Genomic DNA, 15,557 nt, shown 5'->3' with positions numbered 1-15,557 from the left:
AAGCACTCATCCTCTCGCTAGAAAAAAGAAAAGAATTAAGCTGGCAAAAGCACAGCAAAGAACTGTGCGTTCTTCGAAATCACAAATCCCCAAGGAGAGTCCAATTGTGTCGGTTGCGATGCCTGACCTTCCCAACACTGGACGGGAAGAGCTTGCACCTTCCACCATTTGCACGCCCCCTGCAAGTGCTGGAAGGAGCACCCGCAGTCCAGTTCCTGATAGTCAAATTGAAGATGTCAGTGTTGAAGAACACCAGGATGAGGATATGGGTGTTGCTGGCGCTGGGGAGGAAATTGACAAGGTGGATTCTGATGGTGAGGTGGTTTGTTTAAGTCAGGCACCCGGGGAGACACCTGTTGTCCGTGGGAGGAATATGGCCATTGACATGCCTGGTCAAAATACAAAAAAAATCAGCTCTTCATTGTGGAATTATTTCAACAGAAATGCGGACAACTGGTGTCAAGCCATGTGTTGCCTTTGTCAAGCTGTAATAAGTAGGGGTAAGGACGTTAACCACCTCGGAACATCCTCCCTTATACGTTACCTGCAGCGCATTCATAATAAGTCAGTGACAAGTTCAAAAACTTTGGGCGACAGTGGAAGCAGTCCACTGACCAATAAATCCCTTCCTCTTGTAACCAAGCTCCCGCAAACCACACCACCAACTCCCTCAGTGTCAATTTCCTCCTTACCCAGGAAAGCCAATAGTCCTGCAGGCCATGTCACTGGCAAGTCTGACGGGTCCTCTCCTGCCTGGGATTCCTCCGATGCATCCTTGAGTGTAACGCCTATTGCTGCTGGCGCTGCTGTTGTTGCTGCTGGGAGTCGATCATCATCCCATAGGGGAAGTCGGAAGACCACTTGTACTACTTCCAGTAAGCAATTGACTGTCCAACAGTCCTTTGCGAGGAAGATGAAATATCACAGCAGTCATCCTGTTGCAAAGCGGATTACTCAGGCCTTGACAACTATGTTGGTGTTAGACGTGCGTCCAGTATCCACCGTTAGTTCACGGGGAACTAGAGAATTGCTTGAGGTAGTGTGCCCCCGTTACCAAATACCATCTGGGTTCCACTTCTCTAGGCAGGCGATACCAAGAATGTACACGGACGTCAGAAAAAGAGTCACCAGTGTCCTAAAAAATGCAGTTATACCCAATGTCCACTTAACCACGGACATGTGGACAAGTGGAGCAGGGCAGACTCAGGACTATATGACTGTGACAGCCCACTGGGTAGATGTATTGCCTCCCGCTGCAAGAACAGCAGTGGCGGCACCAGTAGCAGCATCTCGCAAATGCCAACTCGTTCCTAGGCAGGCTACGCTTTGTATCACCGCTTTCCAGAATACGCACACAGCTGAAAACCTCTTACGGCAACTGAGGAAGATCATCGCAGAATGGCTTACCCCAATTGGACTCTCCTGGGGATTTGTGGCATCGGACAACGCCAGCAATATTGTGCGTGCATTACATCTGGGCAAATTCCAGCACGTCCCATGTTTTGCACATACCTTGAATTTGGTGGTGCAGAATTATTTAAAAAACGACAGGGGCGTGCAAGAGATGCTGTCGGTGGCCAGAAGAATTGCGGGCCACTTTCGGCATACAGGCACCACGTACAGAAGACTTAGAGCACCACCAAAAACACCTGAACCTGCCCTGCCATCATCTGAAGCAAGAGGTGGTAACGAGGTGGAATTCAACCCTCTATATGCTTCAGAGGATGGAGGAGCAGCAAAAGGCCATTCAAGCCTATACATCTGCCCACGATATAGGCAAAGGAGGTGGAATGCACCTGTCTCAAGCGCAGTGGAGAATGATTTCAACGTTGTGAAAGGTTCTGCAACCTTTTGAACTTGCCACACGTGAAGTCAGTTCAGACACTGCCAGCCTGAGTCAGGTCATTCCCCTCATCAGGCTTTTGCAGAAGAAGCTGGAGGCATTGAAGGAGGAGCTAAAACAGAGCGATTCCGCTAGGCATGTGGGACTTGTGGATGGAGCCCTTCATTCGCTTAACCAGGATTCACGGGTGGTCAATCTGTTGAAATCAGAGCACTACATTTTGGCCACCGTGCTCGATCCAAGATTTAAAACCTACGTTGGATCTCTCTTTCCGGCAGACACAAGTCTGCAGAGGTTCAAAGACTTGCTCGTGAGAAAATTGTCAAGTCAAGCGGAACGCGACCCGTCAACATCTCCTCCTTCACATTCTCCCGCAACTGGGGGTGCGAGGAAAAGGCTACGAATTCCGAGCCCACCCGCTGGCGGTGATGCAGGGCAGTCTGGAGCGACTGCTGATGCTGACATCTGGTCCGGACTGAAGGACCTGCCAACGATTACTGACATGTCGTCTACTGTCACTGCATATGATTCTCTCACCATTGAAAGAAAGGTGGAGGATTATATGAGTGAACACATCCAAGTAGGCACGTCAAACAGTCCGTACGTATACTGGCAGGAAAAAGAGGCAATTTGGAGGCCCTTGCAGAAACTGGCTTTATTCTACCTAAGTTGCCCTCCCTCCAGTGTGTACTCCGAAAGAGTGTTTAGTGCCGCCGCTCACCTTGTCAGCAATCGGCGTACGAGGTTACTTCCAGAAAATGTGGAGAAGATGATGTTCATTAAAATTAATTATAATCAATTCCTCCATGGAGACATTCACCAGCAGCAATTGCCTCCAGAAAGTACACGGGGACCTGAGATGGTGGATTCCAGTGGGGACGAATTAATAATCTGTGAGGAGGGGGATGTACACAGTGAAAGGGGTGATGAATTGGACGATGATGATGAGGTGGACATCTTGCCTCTGTAGAGCCAGTTTGTGCAAGGAGAGATTGATTGCTTCTTTTTTGGTGGGGGCCCAAACCAACCAGTCATTTCAGTCACAGTCATGTGGCAGACCCTGTCACTGAAATGATGGGTTCGTTAAAGTGTGCATGTCCTGTTTATACAACATAAGGGTGGGTGGGAGGGCCCAAGGACAATTCCATCTTGCACCTCTTTTTTCTTTAATTTTTCTTTGCGTCATGTGCTGTTTGGGGAGTATTTTTTTGAAGGGCCATCCTGCCTGACACTGCAGTGCCTCTCCTAGATGGGCCAGGTGTTTGTGTCAGCCACTTGGGTCGCTGAGCTTAGTCACACAGCTACCTCATTGCACCTCTTTTTTTCTTTGCGTCATGTGCTGTTTGGGGAGTATTTTTCGGAAGGGCCATCCTGCGTGACACTGCAGTGCCACTCCTAGATGGGCCAGGTGTTTGTGTCGGCCACTAGGGTCGCTTAGCTTAGTCACACAGCTACCTCATTGCGCCTCTTTTTTTCTTTGCGTCATGTGCTGTTTGGGGAGTATTTTTCGGAAGGGCCATCCTGCCTGACACTGCAGTGCCTCTCCTAGATGGGCCAGGTGTTTGTGTCGGCCACTAGGGTCGCTTAGCTTAGTCACACAGCTACCTCATTGCGCCTCTTTTTTTCTTTGCGTCATGTGCTGTTTGGGGAGTATTTTTTTGAAGGGCCATCCTGCGTGACACTGCAGTGCCACTCCTAGATGTGCCAGGTGTTTGTGTCGGCCACTAGGGTCGCTTAGCTTAGTCACACAGCTACCTCATTGCGCCTCTTTTTTCTTTGCGTCATGTGCTGTTTGGGGAGTATTTTTTTGAAGGGCCATCCTGCGTGACACTGCAGTGCCACTCCTAGATGGGCCAGGTGTTTGTGTCGGCCACTAGGGTCGCTTAGCTTAGTCACACAGCTACCTCATTGCGCCTCTTTTTTTCTTTGCGTCATGTGCTGTTTGGGGAGTATTTTTTTGAAGGGCCATCCTGTCTGACACTGCAGTGCCACTCCTAGATGGGCCAGGTGTTTGTGTCGGCCACTTGGGTCGCTGAGCTTAGTCACACAGCTACCTCATTGCACCTCTTTTTTTCTTTGCGTCATGTGCTGTTTGGGGAGTATTTTTTTGAAGGGCCATCCTGGGTGACACTGCAGTGCCACTCCTAGATGGGCCAGGTGTTTGTGTCGGCCACTAGGGTCGCTTAGCTTAGTCACACAGCTACCTCATTGCGCCTCTTTTTTTCTTTGCATCATGTGCTGTTTGGGGAGTATTTTTTTGAAGGGCCATCCTGCGTGACACTGCAGTGCCACTCCTAGATGGGCCAGGTGTTTGTGTCGGCCACTAGGGTCGCTTAGCTTAGTCACACAGCTACCTCATTGCGCCTCTTTTTTTCTTTGCGTCATGTGCTGTTTGGGGAGTATTTTTTTGAAGGGCCATCCTGGGTGACACTGCAGTGCCACTCCTAGATGGGCCAGGTGTTTATGTCGGCCACTAGGGTCGCTTAGCTTAGTCACACAGCTACCTCATTGCGCCTCTTTTTTTCTTTGCGTCATGTGCTGTTTGGGGAGTATTTTTTTGAAGGGCCATCCTGCGTGACACTGCAGTGCCACTCCTAGATGGGCCAGGTGTTTGTGTCGGCCACTAGGGTCGCTTAGCTTATTCACACAGCTACCTCATTGCGCCTCTTTTTTTCTTTGCGTCATGTGCTGTTTGGGGAGTATTTTTTTGAAGGGCCATCCTGCCTGACACTGCAGTGCCACTCCTAGATGGGCCAGGTGTTTGTGTCGGCCACTTGTGTCGCTTAGCTTAGCCATCCAACGACCTTGGTGCAAATTTTAGGACTAAAAATAATATTGTGAGGTGTGAGGTGTTCAGAATAGACTGGAAATGAGTGGAAATTATGGTTATTGAGGTTAATAATACTATGGGATCAAAATGACCCCCAAATTCTATGATTTAAGCTGTTTTTTAGGGTTTTTTTTTAAAAAACACCCGAATCCGACAAAAAAAATTCGGTGAGGTTTTGCCAAAAAGCGTTCGAACCCAAAACACGGCCGCGGAACCGAACCCAAAACCAAAACACAAACCCGAAAAATTTCCGGTGCACATCACTATATATAAGTACCAGTAATCATGCCTGGTTTTATGGGAAAGGTGGTTATTGTATGAGAAACAAATGGTTCTAGTTCTAAGGGCTTATTAAAAGGTCATTATTGTGAATCATAACATGGTTTGATTCATTTAATTATGTTTCTATAAAGTTTTTTTTAACACATAAGAAGCTGGGCTTCTTGTTATTGAAAACTGACGTTTTAAAATGTCATTTCTGCCTTTTTAGGGAGTTACAGTGCACTTTGGTTATGATGTATTTCAACACAAATCAGTTATCTTTGCAGACTGTTTCTGGTTTTAATATAGGGGTTAGATTTTTATATTTGCATATCGAATATGTCCTGTTAATTATTTCATTATATTTTGGGCAACATCTTTTTTGTACTTATTTTTCTGCTTACTTAACTGTCTTGATGGATATCTGTGTTATCCATTTGAAAGATGGAATTTTTCTTGTAATTACATTTATCTTTTAACACAAAATGTAATCACAAAACAAATTGGCACATTAGTTTTATTTTTACACATGGTTTGCAATTGTTTTCTTTTATAAATTATTAGTTAATTGTAACCGTTGAATGCATACGATTGATATAGTTTTAAACATTTTTTATATACAGTATTTCGACATTTTTAAGTATTCATTACGAGAACAGCATAATAACCGTATGTTGTTATTAATTCTTTCGTTGTATAGTTTCGATCACATATTTAATATTGAATTTTAATATTTTTAAGCATTATATTTTTAGATGATAAGTCAATTTTTAAAAAGCATGATTGGATTCCTAATTATGTTGTTTTTAATTTATTTCAGTTGATGGAATTGTAATTTTCCCTGAAACATTGTGTGATCATTCTCCCGTGTGGAATAATCCTTAATATTAGAGTGAATTTTCTGTTTTATACACAGTACAGTTTTGTTCATGGAAATAGGTTGGATTTAAAGACAGCTCTAGTTATTTCAGCTTCATCTCTCATGTAGACCAGGTTTGGTGGATTCCAAATGTGATTGCAGGCTGCAGTGTTTTGTTTATTTTTTGTGACATTTTCATTTATTACATGCCCCTTAGCCTCCCTCTTTCAAAGTCACAATGATTGCACACTAGTCACGCATCTATGCAAACAAATGCTATCTAACAACACCACATAGAGCTGTCAATCTGTATTCCACATTTTTCAGACTGTCAGTTTTTGAAGCATTGCAAAAAGCTAAATTCAGGAAAATTGCCACGATATTCTGAAAACATAACTCATAATAATTCATAATCATATGAAAAATAGCATAGTCAATGATGTCATTGATATGTTAAAAAAAAAATCTAAATCAAACACTTAGGGCCCATAAAGACGGGCCGATGCGGGAGAGATGTGTGCTGAGCACACATCTTTCCTGCCGCTCAGCACAGTGCGATATGTGCTGAGCACGCAGGGGGAGACGGGGGGGGGGCGCTCACTTCACCCAACGGGTGAAGTGAGCGACCCGCTAGATTGGCCTGCATGTAGGCCAATCTAGCACCAGCGATAGCGATGCACGGGGATGCGCATCGCTATCGCTGTAGGGGGTACACACGGAGCGATGATGCTCAAATTCTAAGCAATCTAGTCAGATTGCTTAGAATATCACTCCGTGAGTACCCCCCTTTACAGTATATGACCGATAAAAGTTATTACACATCATCTTTTATTACAAAATTCCTGTGTTTTTAAGTGCAAATTTGTACAGTCTGAGCATAATATTTATAATACAGTATTTATAATATTCAGTTTAATATCCTGCTTGATTAGTTATACACAGTATATATGATAATTGCAATGTGAAGATGTGAGGATGGTAATGGAGGCAAGAAGGGCCGGTGCTGGGGTGTTTGGCGGCCCCCTGCAAACTATACACTTGCGCCCACCTATACATAAAAAAGGGACCACGCGCTGAAGGCGTGCATCGCAAAAATGGTATAGTCTTACAAGGAAGGGGAGTGGGCACACATCAGTACCCCCAATCCAAATTACGCCACACAATAGCACAATCTTATTCACAGAACACCACACATAGTGCCCCTGATTCATTTTACACAAGGTATCTGGACTCCAGGTCGACAACAAAAGGTTGACAAACCTTAGGTCGACACCAATTGGTCTACACACCATAGGTCGACATGGACAAAAGGTTGACATGAACAAGGTCGACGTGGAAAAAGGTCAACATGAGGTTTTTCATGATTTTTTCTTTTTTTTGAACCTTTTCATACTTAACGATCCACGTGGAATACGATTGGAACGGTAATCTGTGCCGAGCAAAGCGAGGCACCTTGCCCGAAGCATGGCGAGCGAAGCGGTGCACTAATTGGGGTTCCCGGTCACTCTACGAAGAAAACGACACCAAAAAAACATAAAAAACTCATGTCAACCTTTTTCCATGTTGACCTTGTTCAAGTCGACCTGTCGTCCATGTCGACCTAAGGTGTGTCGACCAATTGGTGTCAACCTAATGTGTGTCGACCTGTTTGGTGTCGACCTGGAGTCCCATTCTCTTACACCATATAGTAGTGAACCCCTTATTCACATTACATCACACAGTAGTGCTCCTTAGTCACGTTACGTCACACAGTAGTGCCCCTTACACATATTACACTAAACAGTAGTACTCCTTATACACAATGCCCTCAGTAGTGCCGCCTATACGCATTCTGTCCACAGTAGTAGTGCCCTTTATACAACGCCCACAGTAGTAGTGCCACACATAATGCCCTCAGCAGTAGTGTCCCTTACACATAATGCCCACAGTAGTACTGCCACACATAATGCCCACAGTAGTCGTGACCCTTACATATAACAGCCACAGTAGTAATGCCACATGTAATGCTTACAGTAATAGTGCCCCTTACATATACCATCCACAGTAGTACTGCCACACATAGTGCCCACAATAGTTGTGCCACTTACATATAAACTCCACAGTAGTAGTGCCACATAATGCCCACAGCAGTAGTGCCATACATAATGCCCACAGCAGTATTGTCACACATAATGCCCACAGTTGTAGTGACACACACAAAGCCCACAGTAATAGTGCCCCTTACACATATGTCCACAGTAGTGCCACACATAATGCCCACAGTTACAGTACCAAAAATAATGCCCATAGTAGTCAGTGCCAGATTAAGTGTGGGGCCAGGGGGTAAGTACCCCGGGGCCCCACCTCTCACGGGTCCACCAGCTGGAGCTGTTGTACAATGATGATTCTGCCCAACTCCAGGCTCCATGACCAGCAGCAACAGTGCCTGAGGAGAAGTAGAATCATCCCCAATGCCAGACCTGTCTCTTACTCTGTACGCTGCTTGCTTCCCTCTTCCGGAGATAACGGTGTATCCAGGGAGCAGGAGAGGGGATCACCCCACATAACACACTGCTGCAGCCCACCCACCTACTGATCCAGTGGGCAGCCTTGCATCTCTGACCCTCTGGGCAGAGCAGTGGCCAGGGTAAGCTGCGGATATGCAGACACCGTTCTCACCTCAGGTGATGCGGTAATACAGCAGCAGAGACAGCATCAACAGCGATTGGGGCTTCGGCCCTTTCACAGAAAGAATGGAAGGCGGTAGAAGCTCTTCACTAACATTGAAAGAGCGGGCTCTGTGCCTCAGAGCTAAGTGAGGGGGATAAAGGGGTATATACAGTATATAATATCAACTAATTAGTAATTAACACCAGACCCATGGCTCTCCCTGTGCAGGTCCTAACTATATATATTTATATATCTATATCTATCTATCTATCTATCTATCTATCTATATAATATAAAATATATTTGGAATTATAATACATTATTTTATATATATATATATATATATATATATTTACAAACAGGTCTGAGGGCACTAGTCCATAGTACTGTTCATCATATTATTACACCTTGATTAACATAGAAACGGCTGTAATAAAAATCTGTTTGTATTTTTGTTTTATACATAAAAAATATACATATGGCATCTGTACAGTTTCACAGAGGTATAATACAAAATTCTGTCCAATTTACATTCAGTTTTCAAAACCTGTTCTTTATCAGCATATGTCCAACATACAGCATAGGTGGAAATAGAATGTCTGAAAAACCAATGCATTTCGTCCCTTCCGGGACTTCCTCAGGGGTTCAGAATCTAAATGGCAAAATACAATAGCTAAGTGACAGAACAGTACTAACAACCAATGGTTAGAGGTTATATGGTATAGCCATACATACCAGATGCCCAATATATTAAAGGAATCCTGAAGAAACATATACACCACTGTATATATCGATTGAAATAGGTATAAAAACCTAATAAATAAGACAATATATTAAAAACAGGGCTGCAAAGTGAATAATGGATGAACAGGTGAGGGAGGAGATGATGATACATACCAGGTTAATTGTAACAGGTAACAACCTGACAATATTCCGTATTTAAAAGAAGTCCAGAGAATACTATCTCAGACTATGGTCTTTATGATGATGACCTATATTAAATTAAAGAATCAGGGCTTAATCAGTAAAAAACCTTATAATACGGCTCTATAGCCAACATAACAGGTGAGAGAAAGAGGACAATACATACCAATCTTAAATGGACAAATGTTTAGCCCTGAATCTATAGGTGGCTCAAACACGATTTCAGGTGTTAACAGCAGTACAGGTAAATATACCTAGAAAATTAATTGATACATGTTTCAAAATGGTTTATACATAAAAAATTCAAGATGATGGAAATTAGATATTAATTATTTCCAAAATTACTATTTTCATTAATCATATATATATAAACATCATACAAACATATATATTACTGTTAAATGACCATAATGAATATATTGGTTACCACCCTATCTGAATTAAGATATATATATATATATTTTTTTTTTTTTTGCTCTGGACATAGTCGTATATATATCTTCTCATTAATGGGGGTATACATCAAAGAAATCCAGGCATGGCTTCTATACAGGCATACGTATCTGAACTCACTTGCAAATTAAGATGATAATTACTCTGGATATAATGATATAAAATGACTTCTTATCAATATGAGTATACACATTTGAGAAGATATATATATATATATACGACTAAGGGGGTCATTCCGAGTTGATCGCTCGCTAGCTGTTTTTAGCAGCCATGCAAACGCTAAGCCGCCGCCCTCTGGGAGTGTATCTTAGCTTAGCAGTAGTGCGAACTAAAGGATCACACAGCGGTTCCAAAAGAAAATTGTGCAGTTTCAGAGTAGCTCCAGACCTACTCCTAGATTGCGATCACTTCAGACTGTTTAGTTCCAGATTTGACGTCACAAACACGCCCTGCGTTTACCCAGCCACGCCTGCGTTTTTCCAGGCACTCCTGCTTTTTTACAATCACTCCCTGAAAACGGTCAGTTGACACCCAGAAACGCCCCTTTCCTGTCAATCACTCTGCGGTCAGCACTGCGACTGAAAAGCTTCGCTAGACCTTGTGTGAAACTACTTCGGCTGTTGTGAAAGTACATCGCGCGTGCGCATTGCGCCGCATACGCATGTGCAGAAGTGCCATTTTTTTCCATCATCGCTGCGCAGCGAACATTATCAGCTAGCGAGCAAATCGGAATAATCCCCTATGTACAGAGTAAAAAAAAAAAGTAAAAAATATCTTAATTCAGATAGGATGGTAACCAATATATTAATTATGGTCATTTAATAGTAATAAATATGTTTGTATGTTATTTATGTTTATATATATATAGTTTTTTATGATTAATGAAAATAGTCATTTTGGAAATAATTAATATCTAATTTCCGTCATCTTGAATTTTTATGTATAAACCATTTTGAAACATGTATCAATTAATTTTCTAGGTATATTTACCTATACTGCTGTTAACACCTGAAATCGTGTTTGATCCACCTATAGATTCAGGGCTAAACATTTGTCCATTTAAGATTGGTATGTATTGTCCTCTTTCTCTCACCTGTTATGTTGGCTATAGAGCTGTACTATAAGGCTTTTTACTGATTAAGCCCTGATTCTTTAATTTAATATAGGTCATCATAAAGACCATAGTCTGAGATAGTATTCTCTGGACTTCTTTTAAATACGGAATATTGTCAGGTAATTCCAAGTTGATCGCAGCAGGAATTTTGTTAGCAGTTGGGCAAAACCATGTGCACTGCAGGGGAGGCAGATATAACATGTACAGAGAGAGTTAGATTTGGGTAGGTTATTTATTTTGTTTCTGTGCAGGGTAACTACTGGCTGCTTTATTTTTACACTGCAAATTAGATTGCAGATTGAACACACCACACCCAAATCTAACTCTCTCTGCACATGTTAAATCTGCCTCCCGTGCAGTGCACATGGTTTTGCCCAACTGCTAACAATATTCCTGCTGCGATCAACTTGGAATTACCCCCATTGTCAGGTTGTTACCTGTTACAATTAACCTGGTATGTATCATCATTTCCTACCTCACCTGTTCATCCATTGTTCACTTTGCAGCCCTGTTTTTAATATATTGTCTTATTTATTAGGTTTTTATACCTATTTCAATCGATATATACAGTGGTGTATATGATTCTTCAGGATTCCTTTAAAATATTAGGCATCTGGTATGTATGGCTATACCATATAACCTCTAACCATTGGTTGTTAGTACTGTTCTGTGACTTAGCTATTGTATTTTGCTATTTAAATTCTGTACCCCTGAGGAAGTCCCGGAAGGGATGAAACGCGTTAAATTTTTCAGACATTCTATTTCCACCTACGCTGTATATTGGACATATGCTGATGAACAGCTTTTGAAAACTGAATGTAAATCAGACAGAATTTTGTATTATACCTCTGTGAAACTGTACAGATGCCATATGTATATTTTTTATGTATAAAATAAAAATACAAATAGATTTTTATTACAGCTGTTTCTATGTTAATCAAGGTGTAATAATATGATGAACAGTACTATGGACTAGCGCCCTCAGATCTGTTTGTGAATATATATTTTTTTAACCTCGACTAACAGGAGTTTCTTCTTGAGGTGCTGCTTTTATTTCTCACACATATCGCTGTAGGGTACCCTTCTCTCTCTCTCTCTCTCTCTCTATATATATATATATATATAATAGATAGATAGATAGATAGATAGATAGATAGATAGATAGATAGATAGATAGATAGATAGATAAAACCTGCACAGGGGGAGTCAGGGGTCTGGTACTAAACTGAGGGAGAGGGCGCCCCTGGCGAAAGCGCTCTGAGACCCCCAAATGCTTAATCTGACCCTGATAGCAGTAATACCCCAGGATGCCCTTAGTAGCCTCACCCTCATACAACTGCAGTACATAAGACAATCATAACACAAACCTACCTCCCCCTCAACAGCACTATGTAGGCACTTTGAGGCCACAACTATCACTGGCTAACAACTCCTCCTCTTTCCCCCTCTCACCACAGTCCTTCACTACTGCTGCACAGCCATACCCCAAACCGCCATCCTCTGCTTAAGCCGCACCTTCTCCCCGTGAGATCCCATGAAGACTCACCTCCTGTATCTCCGCCGGTGCTTGCACTGCTTGGGAGCGGAGAGTGCAGAAACGGAGCCTGAGGAATGTGACCCATGGAGCCGCGCTACCCGCTGCTGATGCCGCTGCCTGTCATCCAGTTTGACAGGCGTGGCCAGCAGCAGGGTAGCAGAGCAGGGAGACAGAGCGCCTCTTCACCTTGGCGCCTCCCTGCATTGCATACCACTGCTGAGTGGGTAATGCCAGCACTGGAGGCAAGCAAGAAGTTACAGACTGAAAGTATATTGTGGTAGAAGGAGCAGGGTCCCCAATGGCAGCTTAGGGATGCTGTACTTTTTGTATTTTCTTCTTTAGGTGCTAAATAATGGGGCTGATTTTGAGTTGAGAACAAAGCATAAAAAAAGGAGATTTATGGTAGACTTACCATGGTTAAATATCTTTCTGCAAGGTAAACTGGGTCCCACAGGGAAACATCAGGGTGTAGAGATGGATCTTGATCTAGAGGCACCAACAGGCTAAAGCTTTGACTGTTCCCAGGATGCATTGCAGGACCTCCTCTATAACCCCACCTCCGGGCACTGGAGCTCAGTTTCATTAACCAGTCCAATGCAGTAGCAGGTAAAAGTGAAGGCATATGTTAGTCACGTAGAACCAAGTTCTCACGACAGGAGAAGGGACCAGCGGCTAATGCCATACAAACCCAAAGAAGCTAAGTGCTTCAGGGTGGGCGCCTTGTGGAACCTAGTGTACCTCTCAGAAAGAGATTTAACCATGGTAAGTCTACCATAAATCTCCTTTTCTGCAACGGGGTACACTGTGTTCCACAGGGAAACATCAGGGATGTCCTAAAGCAGTTCCTCATGGGAGGGGACGCACCGTAGCGGGTACAAGAACCCGGCATCCAAAGTAAACATCTTGGTAGATGGAAGTACCAAAGCCATGAAACCTAATCAACGTATTCACTGAGGGCCACATAGCCGCCTTGCACAATTGTTCAGCAGACGCGCCACGGTGGGCCGCCCAAGAAGGTCCAACAGACCGAGTAGAATGGGCTTCAATAGCAGCAGGAGCCAGAAGACCAGCCTGTGCATACGCTTGTGCAATGACCATTCTAATCCATCTGGCCAAGGTTTGCTTATTCGCAGGCCAGCCATGTTTGTGAAAAACAAAAAGTACAAAAAGGTATCTGACGTCCTGAGAGAGCCAGTCCTCTCCACGAAAATACGGAGAGCCTGTACCACATCCAAAGACCGCTCTTTGGAGGACAAACCAGAAGAGATAAAAGTTAGAACCACAATCTCTTGGTTAAGATGGAAAGATGACAACACCTTACGTAGATAACCAGGACGAGTTCTAAGAACCGCCCAGTCATTGTGAAAAATCTTAAAGGGTGGACAACAGGACAAAGCACCTAAATCCGACACCCTCCTAGCAGAGGCAATAACCAGCAGAAACACGACCTTACGCGTAAGCCATTTAAGGTCCACTGACTCAAGAGGTTCAAATGGAGACTCTTGCAGGGCAGTCAGGACAACAGACAGATCCCATGGAGTCACAGAAGGGACATAGGGAGGCTGAATCCGTAAAACACCCTGAGTGAAAGTATGAACATCAGGAATAGATGCAAGTTTCCTCTGAAACCACACTGACAAGGCAGATATATGAACCTTGAGGGAGGCCAAACGAAGGCCCAAGTCAAGGCCTTGTTGCAGAAAAGCCAAAAGTCTGGAAGTTCTGAATTTGTATGCGTCATAATTCTTAGCAGCACACCAGGTGAAGTAAGAATTCCAGACCCTATAATAAATACGTGCAGAAACCGGTTTACGGGCCTTCAGCATAGTTTGGATAACTGCCTCGGAGAATCCTTTGGCCCTCAGAAGTGATGCTTCAAAGGCCACGCCGTCAAAGCCAGTCTGGCCAGGTCTGGGTAGACACAAGGGCCCTGAACGGGGAAGTCTGGGTGGTGAGGAAGTATAAAGAGAGCGCTCTATCGATAGACCCTGCAGGTCTGAGAACCAATACCGTCTGGGCCATGCTGGAGCGAGTAGAAGTAGTATTCCTCCTTTTTGCTTGAACTTCTGTAGTACCCTGGGATGGAGAGACACTGGAGGGAACATGTAGGGCAGCCGAAAGTTCCATAGAATTGCCAGTGCATCCACAAATGCTGCTTGAGGATCCCTTGTTCTTGATCTGTAGACCTGAACTTTATGTTTTTGCCGAGACGCCATCAGGTCTACGTCTGGTAGACCCCACTTGTCCACTAGGAGTTGAAATACTTCCTGATGAAGACTCCACCGGCATATACGTCCTTATGACTAAGAAAGTTTGCCTCCCAGTTGAAGACTCCCGAAATGAACACTGCCGATATTGCTGCCAGATGGTGTTCTGCCCAACAAAGGATTTTTGACACTTCCAACATCGCCATGCGGCTTCGAGTGCCACCTTGATAAATTTATGTATGCCACCATGGTGGTGTTGTCTGATTGTACTTGAAAAGGCCTGTTCTGTATCAGAGACAGGACAAGAGTCAAAGCATTGAACACTGCCCGCAATTCCAGAATGTTTATCGGGAGGAGAGATTCCTCCTTGGTCCACTGACCCTGGAGAGAGTGTTGCTGTAGCACTACACCCCAACCCCGCAGACTGGCGTCCGTAGTCAGTCGGACCCAGTTGGGAAACCAGAAGGGACAGCCCCTGCTCAACTGTTGTTCCTGTAGCCACAACCCCAGTGACAGACGAAACTCCAAATTCAAGTATATCATTTGAGACTTGATCCGATGAGGCAAACCGTCCCACTTGGAAAGAATCAACCATTGCAGAGGGCGGGAATTAAATTGAGCGTTCTCTACCATGTCGAAAGGCAACACCATGAGGCCCAGTAATTGCATCGCCGAGTGTATCAACACCCTTGGGCGAGAAAGGAAGTATCTGACCCTGTCCTGAAGTTTAAGGACTTTCTCTTGAGACAGAAACAGTCTTTGACTGTGTGTGCCCAGCCATGCCCCCAGGTGCACCATGTTCTGAGCAGGAACCAGTGAGGACTTCTTCCTGTTGATGAGCCACCCGTGGGCTTGTAGGAATTGGACCGTGAGGTTCAGA

Source organism: Pseudophryne corroboree, chromosome 2 (genome assembly GCF_028390025.1).
Source record: "Pseudophryne corroboree isolate aPseCor3 chromosome 2, aPseCor3.hap2, whole genome shotgun sequence".
Taxonomy (NCBI): Eukaryota; Metazoa; Chordata; class Amphibia; order Anura; family Myobatrachidae; genus Pseudophryne; species Pseudophryne corroboree.
This window is presented reverse-complemented; position numbering follows the sequence as displayed.